Genomic DNA, 12,240 nt, shown 5'->3' with positions numbered 1-12,240 from the left:
ACTCCATTTATTCTATTAATTTTATAATAAAAAAGATAAGTTGATTCACACAATTCATGGATTTCATATTTGCAAATTCACCTAATCTTAAAATTTATTTGTAATTCTCAAGATCAATACTTGAGGCACTTTTGCAATTATTGGTGGGTATATATGTATGGACAGAGAGGTGAAAACCCTTCCCAGCTGAGACTGAACAAGAAGCCATCCTTGTTTCATAGCATAAACAAGCATCATTTTGTGACCTATTTAGTACAACATTTTTTCTCCTCATTTTTGTGTTTTTTTTCTGGTTACTTTGCTATTTTAAATAGCCACCATCTTAGTGGTGACCAAAGCATTGGCTAGTGTTCCTAAGTGGAAGAAGGCCTTAGGGAGAAAATGTGTGTATTTGATAAGCTTTGTTCAGTACATGAGTACTGTTAGCTGAGTTTAATGTTAATGATAAACAATATACATATGGTCCCCTGCTTCTGCTGTGGATTCAACCAACTGCATATTGAAAATATTTGAAAAAAATTGCCTTTGTACTGAACATGAACAGACTTTTTCCTGTTGTTATTCCCTGGATATTACAGTATAACAACTATTTACATAACATTTACATTGTGTTAGGTATTATGAGAAATCTAGGGCTGAGTTAACATCTATTAGAGGATTCAGGTTCTCTGCAAGTACCACGCCATTTTATATAAAGGATTTTGGCATCTGTGGATTTTAGTATGCACAGGAATCCCTAAGAATGCTGAGGGGCAGCTGTATACATTAAATAAAGTATCTTCTAGGGAAACAAAAAACAGTTATGTATTGATTGGCTGCTGCAAATATGGTCAGGGACTTGCAGGAACCTGCCCCTGTATTTCCTCTTAGGATAGTGACTCAGGATTTGCTAATTCAGTCTTTGCAGCAACTTTATAGAACATAACTACCGTGAATAATGAGAGTCAACTGTACTTAAAGTAGTAGTGTGTAACAGCATCCATCAATACAAGGCACCAACACCCACATGCCCTTCCACCCAGGCTCAGGCTCACTCGGAGGGGGAGAAGCAGGAGGGTGAATATTGAGCAGTCTCATGGGGGAGGTACTGTGGTAGGTGTTTCATGTCATTACTTTATCGAATCTTCACAACAGCCTCCTACACTTGACATTTTTCTCTCCATTTACTGATGGAAACTGCTGTTCAGATCAGGGAAGTGATCTGTCTAAAGCTAAAACATGTAAGGAGCACCACCTTCTTCACCCAGGCTGCTGGAGAATGTTCCAGATCTGTGTAGCCTGGACCTTGGCCAGGTCTGGGCTGCCAGCTCCATGCCGTAGACCTTTGAAATGGTCTCAGTTCCTGCCCACTATCCCAAACCTTGCTTTAACCCCCCCGCCGCCCAACCAATGGAAAAACTCCTGATGCTTGCCTCCTACTCCACAAAGGAAGCAGAGGCCCTCAGTAGAGACCTCCACTTCCAATCCACTTGAACCTATCAATATATCTACAGAAATGCTGCAGGTCCTCTGTGAAATGAGGCAGGGTGGTAAATGAAACAAATAGATAAAGTAAATGCATTTTTGTCTTTATTCATCCCCACCTCCTTCCTCTGGCTTCAGAAGATGAAGCAAGCCTTCTGTTCAAACCGGTCCTCCTCCTGAGCCCTGGCCTAATCCCCATAGGCTTGTTCTGGGACTTGACTCCTTCAATTATCCCCCTCTTGATTCTGTATTTTTGTCTCTTGCCTCATAATTGGCTGATTTTCCTCACCCTATAAACATGTTCAAGATCTTTCTAAAACAATATTCTATAGTTTCCCCCACCTTGAACTACCATCCATCCTTGCCTTTCTCTAACCTGGCTTTTTGAAGAATCCTTTGCACATCTTCCCCTGCCAAGCATCATCCTACCACTCCACTGAACTCACTAATCATGTCCTAATTGCCAATTAAAAATAGCTTTTGATACGTACTTGCTGTTGCACAAAAACAAAATTGAGGAAAAACCCAGAAGGAAATTTGAGATATTCCTAATTCCACCATCCAGAAAGAACTATTATTAATACTTGGATTATATCCTTATAGATCTTTATCATATATTATATATGCACATGCATACATATACTTGAGAGAGAGGAGGGAAGAGAGAGAGAGAGAGAGAGAGAGAGAGAGAAGGGGAAGGAGGTGTTTTTCTTTTTTTGTAGAATTCAGGATTGAACCCGGGGTCTTCACACTGAGCTACATACCTAGCTCTTTCTTTTCTTTCTTTCTTTCTTTCTTTCTCTTTCTTTCTTTCTTTTTTCTTTTTTCTTTTTTTTTTTTTGAGACAGGGTCTTGCTAAGTTTCCTGAATTGAGCTTGAACTTGTAATCCTTTCACCTCTGCCTGCCAGAGTGCTGGGACTATAGGCCACACCTTGCTGAGAGAGATTTTTAAAAAATAAAATCAAGTTCGCTCTTAATCAATGACTCTCAAAGCACCATTCTTGAACCCCATGTGTCTTAGCGGAGTGTTCTATGGAGCTGACGTTGAGATAAGGATGGGAGTGAAAATAGTTTATTTTAGAAGTGGAAGTAACAGATAGGGAAGTGGGAACAGGGAAGACCCAGAGAAGTGGGAACAGGCACATTCTTATTACAGAGGACAACTAAAGATTTAATCTCCAGGGGAACTCCGGGAGAGGTACAAAACACTGACTTAGAATCATCCAGTCCAGAGGTTACTAACATTTTTGGCATCATGGTCTGGTGTCATGGAAGATAATTTTCCCACAGATGGGGGTTGGGGATGGCAAGGACAGAAGTGGTAAATAAAGTAATGGGTGGGCCATGCCTGAACTAAAATGAGTCTCAGATTCTAATTTAAAGTCTGACACCAGATAATACAACTGTACAGTTGCTATAGCTCAACTCACTTGCCACTGTAAAGCCTGCCACCAGATGTATCTTAATTGTCAGTTGCTCCTCACTGATAGAAGTCTGCAAGCAGTTGATTTATTATGGTCTCTGCTGTCAAACCTCTCTGTTAATGTTAGTCTATATTTGCAGCTACTCATCAGTGCTAGCATCACAGCCTCAGCTCCACCTCAGATCACCAGGCATTAGATTCTCATAAGGAGCATGCAATCTACATCCCCTGCATGCATAGTTCACAGTAGGGTTTGTGCTTCTTTGAGAATCTAGAGCCACCACTGATCTGATAGGAGGCAGAGCTCAGGTGGCATTGTGAACAATGGGGAGCAACTGTAAGTACAGATGAAGCTTCACTTGCTGACTTGCCACTAACCTCTTGTTGTATGTCCTGGTTCCTAAAAGGCCATGGACCAATACTAGTCTGTGACCTGGAGGTTGGGAACTCCTAATCCAAAGAGCAAGAGAGCTGGGGTATTTATATACCATCTTGGGGGGATCGAGGCCCTTGGCTCTTATGAACTGTGATGTGTATGGTCAACTCTCTGTAGTTCTGGTGAAAATGTCCCTCAGGCAAGATGTGGATGCTGGCAGTTGGAAGTCTTGGGAACACACTGTCAGGTTTGAGGGACAAGGACAACGCAGTGAAAGTGTGTGTCACAATCCCCCTTCCATTTGCTCTGATACACTTACAACCACAATAAGTTCATGATCTGTCATTACTTCTCCAATTATGAAAAGAAGAAAAAAAAAGAAGAGATGGAAGAGGAGGAGGAAGAGGAGAGTAAGATGACAATAGAAGAGGGAATGAACAAACCCTAGATGCCACTGATACTGTTGGTTCTTAGAGTGTAATTCATCATCTCATCATCCTCCTTCTCTTCCATCCATGTTAGACACCTCTCATTTGCTCCTGTGAGCACAGAGACTCCTTCCTTTGCCTGCTGCTTTACTGGGATGAGGAGCTCAAAGTTGTCAGGGTAAAGATGTAATTCTAGCTAAAACCATTACTAAGTCCTCTAGTAGACTTTCTTTCCCTACTCTCTGGGACTAGGATCTTTAGTCCAACAGACCCAAAAGCTTTGGAAATAGGAAACATAAATTTACCAACAGATCATCAGGAGTAAAAGTGACAGGGGCTACCCAGACCTATGTATTCTGTCTGTCAGGGACACAGCACATATATAATACTATTGGCTCAAAGTATATAAATACATTCAAAGTATATAAATACAGCACCTCAATCCCATCTTCAAGTTGATGCCTTCAAATGGCTATTTTAATATTCTCAGGATGGCAGCTTCTGTTTGATATGGTATATAGTCACAGAAGCCATAGAAGAGCCACATCCCTCTAGGGTGCCTGGGTCAAATGTAATTAACCCAGTACCATGTGGGTGGGTGCTGTCCTTGAGGAACAGTACCAAGTCAAGAGCTGAAGACTGGCCACTTAGTAATACTGAGGTCAGCCCTGGTGACAGAGCCTATGCTGTTGGGCTACATGCGACTTCCATTCCTGCCATCATGGCTGTTTGGTTTATGGGCCAACTGTATACACTTTCAGTGGCTGAGCAGAGATGAGCTCACTCTGACTGGATGAGTCATCTACCTACCTGGCTGTTCAGAGCCTGCTTTTCAAAGGACACTCTTTGGCAGACAACAAAATAAGACAAAGATCCATATATTTGTATCTTCTCTCAGAAATCACTCCATACAGTGTTCAGCTGTGACTTTTCAATTCTGCTCTTTGTGAGTCCCTGAGCAATTGGCCAAACCATTCACCATTGCCCAGGAATCTTGACCTTAGGCCACTTCTTTTTCTGTACCACATTGATGACTCAATATACTTCTTGAAGTCCTGCCTCCTGAGGAAGATTTCCTCTTGTCACTGTTCTTCAGGAGCCCCTGAATGTGGCTATAGTGCAGCAAGAGCGCCTTTTTGTCTTCCATCAACCTATTGTGCCAACCAATCTATATGCTTTGCCTAAGCTTTTTCCTCCTCTGTCAGTTGGTCATAAGGAATCCCCCATGAGGAATAGGCTACAGTGTAAACAGGGGTGACAACACGGGATTTTGTGCCTGCTTGTATAATTTATTATCTTTAGCCCTGCTCAGGTTTAAACCTGACTGTTCATTTCTAACCTGCAGTGAATTACTGTTGCACCTGCTTGACCTGATGGATCGGTGGATCTGATAGGGCACAACTTATCATGGGAAGCTCTGGCCACATCATCATTCATCTGCTGTAGTGAACAGCTCAGTTTTTATTACAACCAGTGATTGGCACTGATTTTCAAAACTGTTTGGTTCCCTGCTATGCAGAACATGGCTTTACTTCAGAATCCTAGGAGTACCCTATGGAGGCTTGCCAAAGTTTCCATAATATGTCTTTATTTACTATGAATACTTCTATCGCATGACATCTGATAAATATATTGGAGCAACATTCCTGCATGTAGGTGTGCTGTCTCCAAAATCCAGTGGTTTAGTGTGTGGTTCACTCTTGGTATTCAGAAGCGCAAGCCCCATTTAGTTGTCCATTAGTTGGGAAGGGATGTCTCTGCGTGTCCTGGGACCATTACTGTTGGGTCAGACCGCTGAATCTGTTTCCCCCCCACCCTTTTGTGCATGTTTAGAGAGCATATAGAGTACTGGCCCTTCCTTTTTCCTGGGTCTGATGGACAGGGGATCCTCAACATAAAAAACAGAATGTTCTGGGAATGGCAGGTACTGTAATGTGACAGAGGAAAGTTAACACAGCTTGAAGGAAATGCCATGCACACTGCTGTCTGTTCCAAATAAATCCAAACTACTTCTGCTCTTTCTTCTTGAAAATTACTGGAAAATGCATTTACCAGAACAACTGTTGTGTATCACACACCAGAGCTTGTCTTGTCTTCTTTTATTCAAGATACCACATCTAGCCGCCTGCCTCACAAGCCCAAAGTCCTGAGTTCAATCCCCCTAGTACAACAAAACAAAACAAACAAACAAACAACCAAATCACATCTACCATAAGCTACAGTTGAGGTTATTATTTGGGTAAGTTTATGGTAATGTAATCAGTGACTGTGACCTTAGCTTCTTAATTTTTAATTTTTGCAATGGCCAGTGTGGTGAATTAAACAGGGATACCATAGGGACTACCACTCTAACATTCCTTAAATCTTTGAGGGTGTTATTAATCTCTGCTATTCACCACAGAGTATAGAATTACTTCCAATTTGCTATCTTGACTGGGTATATATGTGCAATTTCAGATGCTTCCACTTGGCCTTCCTACATTATGAATCTTTCTTTACAGATTAAGATACCAATGTGAGATTTCTGCTATTTACCAAGTATGATCATCCCAATGAAGTATTCAGGAATGAAAAAAGTCACAGGAGAGTCTACAGACCCACTGGACTCACTGTGAAATGCTCTTTGGCAAAGACTCTTTTTATCATCTTGTCTCCACATCCGCCTATCTAAATAGGAGGGCCATAGTGGCATTTTGTGTCCCCTGGTATCACTGTCAGCCCAGACCCTGCATCCAAAAAAATGTGAAAATATCTAGATATTCTTCATTTCCTGCTGTACATTTACTGGAGTTGAATGGCATAGGTCCCTCTAGGGGGAAAGAGTGGGAGAATCAGTTATGTATATAAGTAAGTATATATCCTACTGTGTGGCTTTGTGGGAACCTCTCTTAAAAGAACCCAGTCTTGGGCTGGGGATTTAGCTCAGTGGTTCCACCGCCTACCTCAGAAACACAAGGTCCCCAGTTTGATCCCTGGTACCAAAAGAAAAAGAAAAAAAGAACCCAGTCTTTTATTCACACAATGGGATCTGGCTCTGAAGGCCTGTGTGGAAAATGGGCTAGTGATATTCCATTGTTCTGGTTCCCTCAGCCTTCAGATTGCATACTCTTGATTCATTTGGGTTGTCAATTGATCTCCCCCTTAGTAACTCCAGATTCCCACAGACCTCTGAGGATAAGGGACCCTAATCAGCTTTTCAACTTTGCTGCACCTTACATAATTCCATCCACCTTGCTCTTGATGGCTGAGTGCTGCCACCTGGCCTCTGTTGTCTGGAATCCTATTGTCACCATCAACAAACATTAAGGAGTTCAGTTCTGTAGCAACTTCCACTACTGTACCTAGCTTAGAAAGGGCGGCTGAGCTGCTCAATGATGCCCCTTCACAAGCTCCTTCCTTTTTGCTCCAGTCAGAAGATCACTCTGGGAACCTGCTCAGCCAGTGGGTCCCCTGGTTTTAAGCAATGAATTTTCTCCAGCAGGTCTACCTCTATCACCCTTTGATTTTTTCCTCTAAGTCTGGCAGTATGTGCATTTCTTCACCATTAATTGTAACTCTTCTGTTAGGTAGGTTATTGCCTCTCAGCACCACATCCACTCTTCTATACCATGTCTTGTAATGCTGGGGCTGGGATTCAGAAAATCACATTCAGCATTGCCAGTCGCTCCCTGCTATGCCCTGCCAATGAGGAGTGCAGGAGGGAGCTGACAGCTGCAGCAGGAAGAAGAGACTTGCTTCTTCCTATTGGCTTCCTGTTCCTGCAAGTGTTGCCCTAGCAACGCTTCTTCACCCTGGCATCAGCAGTGCCTTCCCTTGGCAGCAGCTGAGCCCAGTTTGCAGCTTTCCTAACACTTTGTAGCACCAGTTTCCAACACTTTGGCACCCTTCCTTAGAGTCTGAGTTTTACTTTCTTGGAACTCCTCCTCCAAGCTTCTAAATGTGATAACATCACCCTTTTCCTTCATTTCACCAACCTGGGCATCATGTATGGTCTTGTTTTTGCCTTTTGTATGATAACTTAGCACTCTTTTCTTACCTGTTTAGTTACTTGATTAATAATTTTATATATACATAACAGGAATTTACTTTAAATTCTTTGCTTAAATTAGGACTGTGGTTTCTATCTCCTGAGGGACTCTGATCACATTTTTCCTCCAAGTTTCAAAACACTATCCCAGCTCTAAGCATCCTTGCCAGGATGATAAATCGAGAGGCCCAGGAGAGTGCCTTTTAATAAAAAAGCCCTTCTCTTCTCTATCTCTATGTTCCATTCTCTTCTGCACTCAGCATTCTCACTATTCATTCCCATATATGCTCTTCAGCTTTCTCTTGGTGCCTATTTAAGTCAAAACTTGCAGTTCTTCTAGTTTAAAAAATTCCATTTCTCCAAGTAGTGTTAGTACTTCTTTGCTGGTACCATGCCGAAACTTGGCCCTAGAGATTGGCCTAAAGACACAGAGGAGCAGGTGTTGAGGAGAGCAAGTATCATCTTGCAAGATATCTGCTTAGATGAGGCCTCTGCATAGCTTCCAGGCTAGGGGAGGGAACCCACAGTCCTCTAGCAAAGGTTTGAGTGGGACATTTATGACACTTTTATCATTACATCCTAGTCCTGTTTTTACTCCTATCTGGCCTCCAGCTGCAGAAGGTTAGGGGATTTAAAAAAATGTTGTGTTAGGAGTTTTCTGTCTTTCATACCATGCCCTAGGTTAGTAGTTGGCTTGTTTGACCCTGTAATTTTATTCTTTCGGCATATCTTAACACAACCAACAAACTCCACCAGTTCTTTCATTGCTATTCCTCCACATCTCATAGGTGGTGGAGAGATGCATAAGCCACAGTATCCACTGATGCTTGTATCCTAGCTCCCAGTTCACCACAGATAAGTCCTTATAATAGGGGTTCTACAACTTTTTAAGAACAGCCAACAAGGAGATCCTGATGACATAGGTAACAAGTTACACAATTCTAAGGATCTGATTTCTAATACTACTTTTTGTACCAGCTGTCTTAGCTTAGGAGGCTGGAAGAAGACTCCTAGAGGAAGGCTTGAGTTAAATTAGCTTACTTAGGAGGTGTTGGTTACATTGCTAGAGACGTGGGAAGTGATAAAGGAAAGGAAGGTATCCAATAAGAATGTACTATTAAGCCCAGGTCCTGATGGCTTCACTGCTGTATTCTACAAGACATTTAAAGAACTATTGCCATTACTCTTTAAACTCATCAAGGAAATTGAAAGGGGAGCAAAGCTTCCAAATTCATTCCTGGAAGCAAGTCTTACTTTGATTCCAAAACCAGGGAAAGACACAACCCAAAAAGAGAACTACAGGCCAATCTCCCTAATGAATATTGATGCAAAAAATCCTCAACAAGATACTGGCAAACAGAATACAAAGGGTCATCAAGAAGATCATACACCCTGACCAAGTTGGATTCATCCCAGGAATGCAAGGATGGCTCAACATTCATAAATCAATAAACGTATATTAACACTATAACTTAATAACTATAACTTAAACGTATATATAACACTATATTAACAGAGTCAAGGACAAAAACCATATGATCAACTCAATAGATGCAGAAAAGGCATTCGACAAAATCCAACACCAATTCATGATAAAAACCCCACAGAAATTGGAATAGAAGGTCTTTATCTCAGCTTGATTAAGGCTATCTATGAAAAACCAACAGCCAACATCATACTAACTGGTCAAAAACTGAACACTTTCACTGTAAAATCAGGAACAAGACAAGGGTGTCCATTATCACCACTCCTGTTTAATATTGTCCTTGAAACATTAGGCACAGTAATTAGAAAAGAGGAAGAAATAAAAGGAATAAAGATAGGAAAGGAAGAAGTTAAACTGTCATTATTTGCTGATGATATGATATTTTACATAGAAGACCCAAAAAACTCTGCCAAAAGACTTCTAGACTTAATTGACAGATTCAGTAGAGTAGCTGGATATAAGGTCAACACTCAAAAAACAATAGCCTTTTTATATACAAATAACAGACTCACTGAGAGAGAAATTAGGGAAACAATTCCTTTTACAATAGCATCCAAAAAATGAAATATCTAGGAGTCAATCTAACAAAGGAAGCAAAAGACCTCTACACTACTAACTATAGCACTTTGAAAAAAGAGACTGAAGAGAATATAAGAAAATGCAAAGACATCCCTTGTTCCTGGATAGGAAGAACCAATATAGCGAAAATGGCCATACTTCCAAAACTATTATATAGGTTTAATGCAATGCTGATTGAAATTCCAACAATATATTTCACAGAACTAGAGAAAACAATGTAAAAATTCATTTGGAACCAGAAGAGACCTAGAATAGCAAAAGAAATTTTAGGCAACAGAGATACGACTGGGAGTATTACAATCCCAACTTGAAACTATACTACAAAGCTACTGTGATAAAATCAGCATGGTATTGGCAAAGAAACAGACTCAAGGATCAGTGGAATAGATTAGAAGATGCAGAAACAACTCCAGACATACTTAGCCACCTCATCTTTGACAAAGGAGCCAACCATCCTCATTAGAGGAAAGATAGCCTATTTAATAAATGGTGTTGGAAAAACTGGATTTCAACCTACCAAAGATTAAAACTAGACCCATACCTATCACTAAATTAAGATTGAAGTGGGGTAAAAGATTTAAATATTAGGACAGAAACACTAAATATGCTGGAAGATAAGTTAGGTAGAACTCTTGAAGATATTGGTATAGGAAAAGACTTTATGAACAAAATCTCAGTGGCACGGGAACTTGCACAAAGAATCAACAACTGGGATCTTATCTTATTAAGAAGCTTCTGCACTGCAAGAGAAACCACCAACAGAGCTAAGAGACAACCTACAATGTGGGAAAAAATTTTCATCAACTGTACCTTAGACAAAGTACTACTATCTAGAATATATAAAGAACTGAAAAAAATCAGACCCCCCAAATTTAAAGACCCAATTCAAAAATGGGCATCTGAAATGAACAGACATTTCTCAGACAAAGATGTAAAAGCAATAAATAAATATATGAAAAAATGTTCAACATCACTGGTTACTCAAGAGATGCAGGTGAAAACAACACTGAGATTCCACCTCACCCCAGAAAGAATGGCTGCTATTAAGAAATCATCTAATAACAAATGCTGGCCGGGTGTAGAGAGAAAGGAACTCTTCTCCATTGCTGGTGGGAGTGCAGATTGGTGCAACCACTGTGGAAATCAGTATGGAGATACCTCAAAGAACTAGGCTTACAGGTCCCATTCAACCCAGCTATTCCCCTGCTGGGTATCTTCCCCAAAGAATTAAAAGAATCATACCACAGCAGTATATGCTCACCCATGTTTATAGCGGCACAGTTTGTAATAGCGAAAGCTTGGAAACAGCCCAAGTGCCCATCAACTGGAAACTGGATAAAGAAGATGTGATTTTTAAAAATAAAATGGAGTACTACTCAGCCATAAAGAATGAGAAACTAGAGACATTTATAGCTAAATTGATGCATATTGAGGCCATTCTCTTAAGTGAAATAAATAGGACACGTATGTGTAAAAAAAAAAGAAGGTACTATTATCCAGCTATCATAGTTAGTTATTAAAGCTTACTCCAGTAGGGGGACACTGAGAAAAGATGTCAAATATGCCTTGGTATTAACCAATTCGAGGGGTAAGGAACCCGGATAGTTAACATACCAACACTCAGAGTCACTAGTTAAGGGTAATGTTAACAGGTGGCAGGAAGATCTAAAAGACTGGAGTGGGAAATGACAGTATCTGCAACAACTTGCATCTACAGATCAGCCATGTAATCCTTTCCTAAAGTGTATGATCCTGATTAGGAGAACTCTGTGAAGGGTACCCAGAACTTCCCTGCAACTTTCTGTGAATCTATATTAATCTATTTCAAAATAAAATATTAAAAAATAGATGACCAAGAACATAAATTATATGGAAATGCAGTTAACTATATTTTACATAGAAATTAAATTTATTTTATTTGATACGTTAAACATAAAATTATACATATTAATGGCATACCATGGGATGCTGTATATGTGTATATGTGTAATGTTTAAATCATACATATATATATAAATATATTTAATGCAGATGCCTGGGTTTATTTCCAATGACTATGGAGTGTTACAAAGAAGATAGAAGCCCCTCTCATCTCTTACTCTAAATATACGAAATACTGGGTAAGTGATAATAAATACATTTTAAAATATAAGGCTAAACTCAAAAGTTGTAAGTAGAGGAGAGCCACCTGGGAGCAATATAATCATAGCCAGTTAATGTGGGTGTGAGATTATATTTGCATCAACTATATCATGATGGTAACGGCAGCTGGGGAAACCCTAGCCAAAAAAATTAACATAAAATTTGTCTCAGAATTGGTTAAGCTAATACAGCTTCTTGTGGAACTACCGATGGCACTCTTCCACAATGCTCGGCACATGGGAATTCCACAGAAAACAACTCCCATGAAGAAAATCTTGTAGTAAAAAAGCAGACTGTTAAAAAAAAAAAAAAAA

The sequence above is a fragment of the Heterocephalus glaber genome, unplaced genomic scaffold (assembly GCF_053883595.1).
Source record: "Heterocephalus glaber isolate CG9 unplaced genomic scaffold, H.glaber_assembly_v1.0 deba00001452, whole genome shotgun sequence".
NCBI lineage: Eukaryota > Metazoa > Chordata > Mammalia > Rodentia > Bathyergidae > Heterocephalus > Heterocephalus glaber.
Note: the sequence above shows the minus strand (reverse complement) of the source record.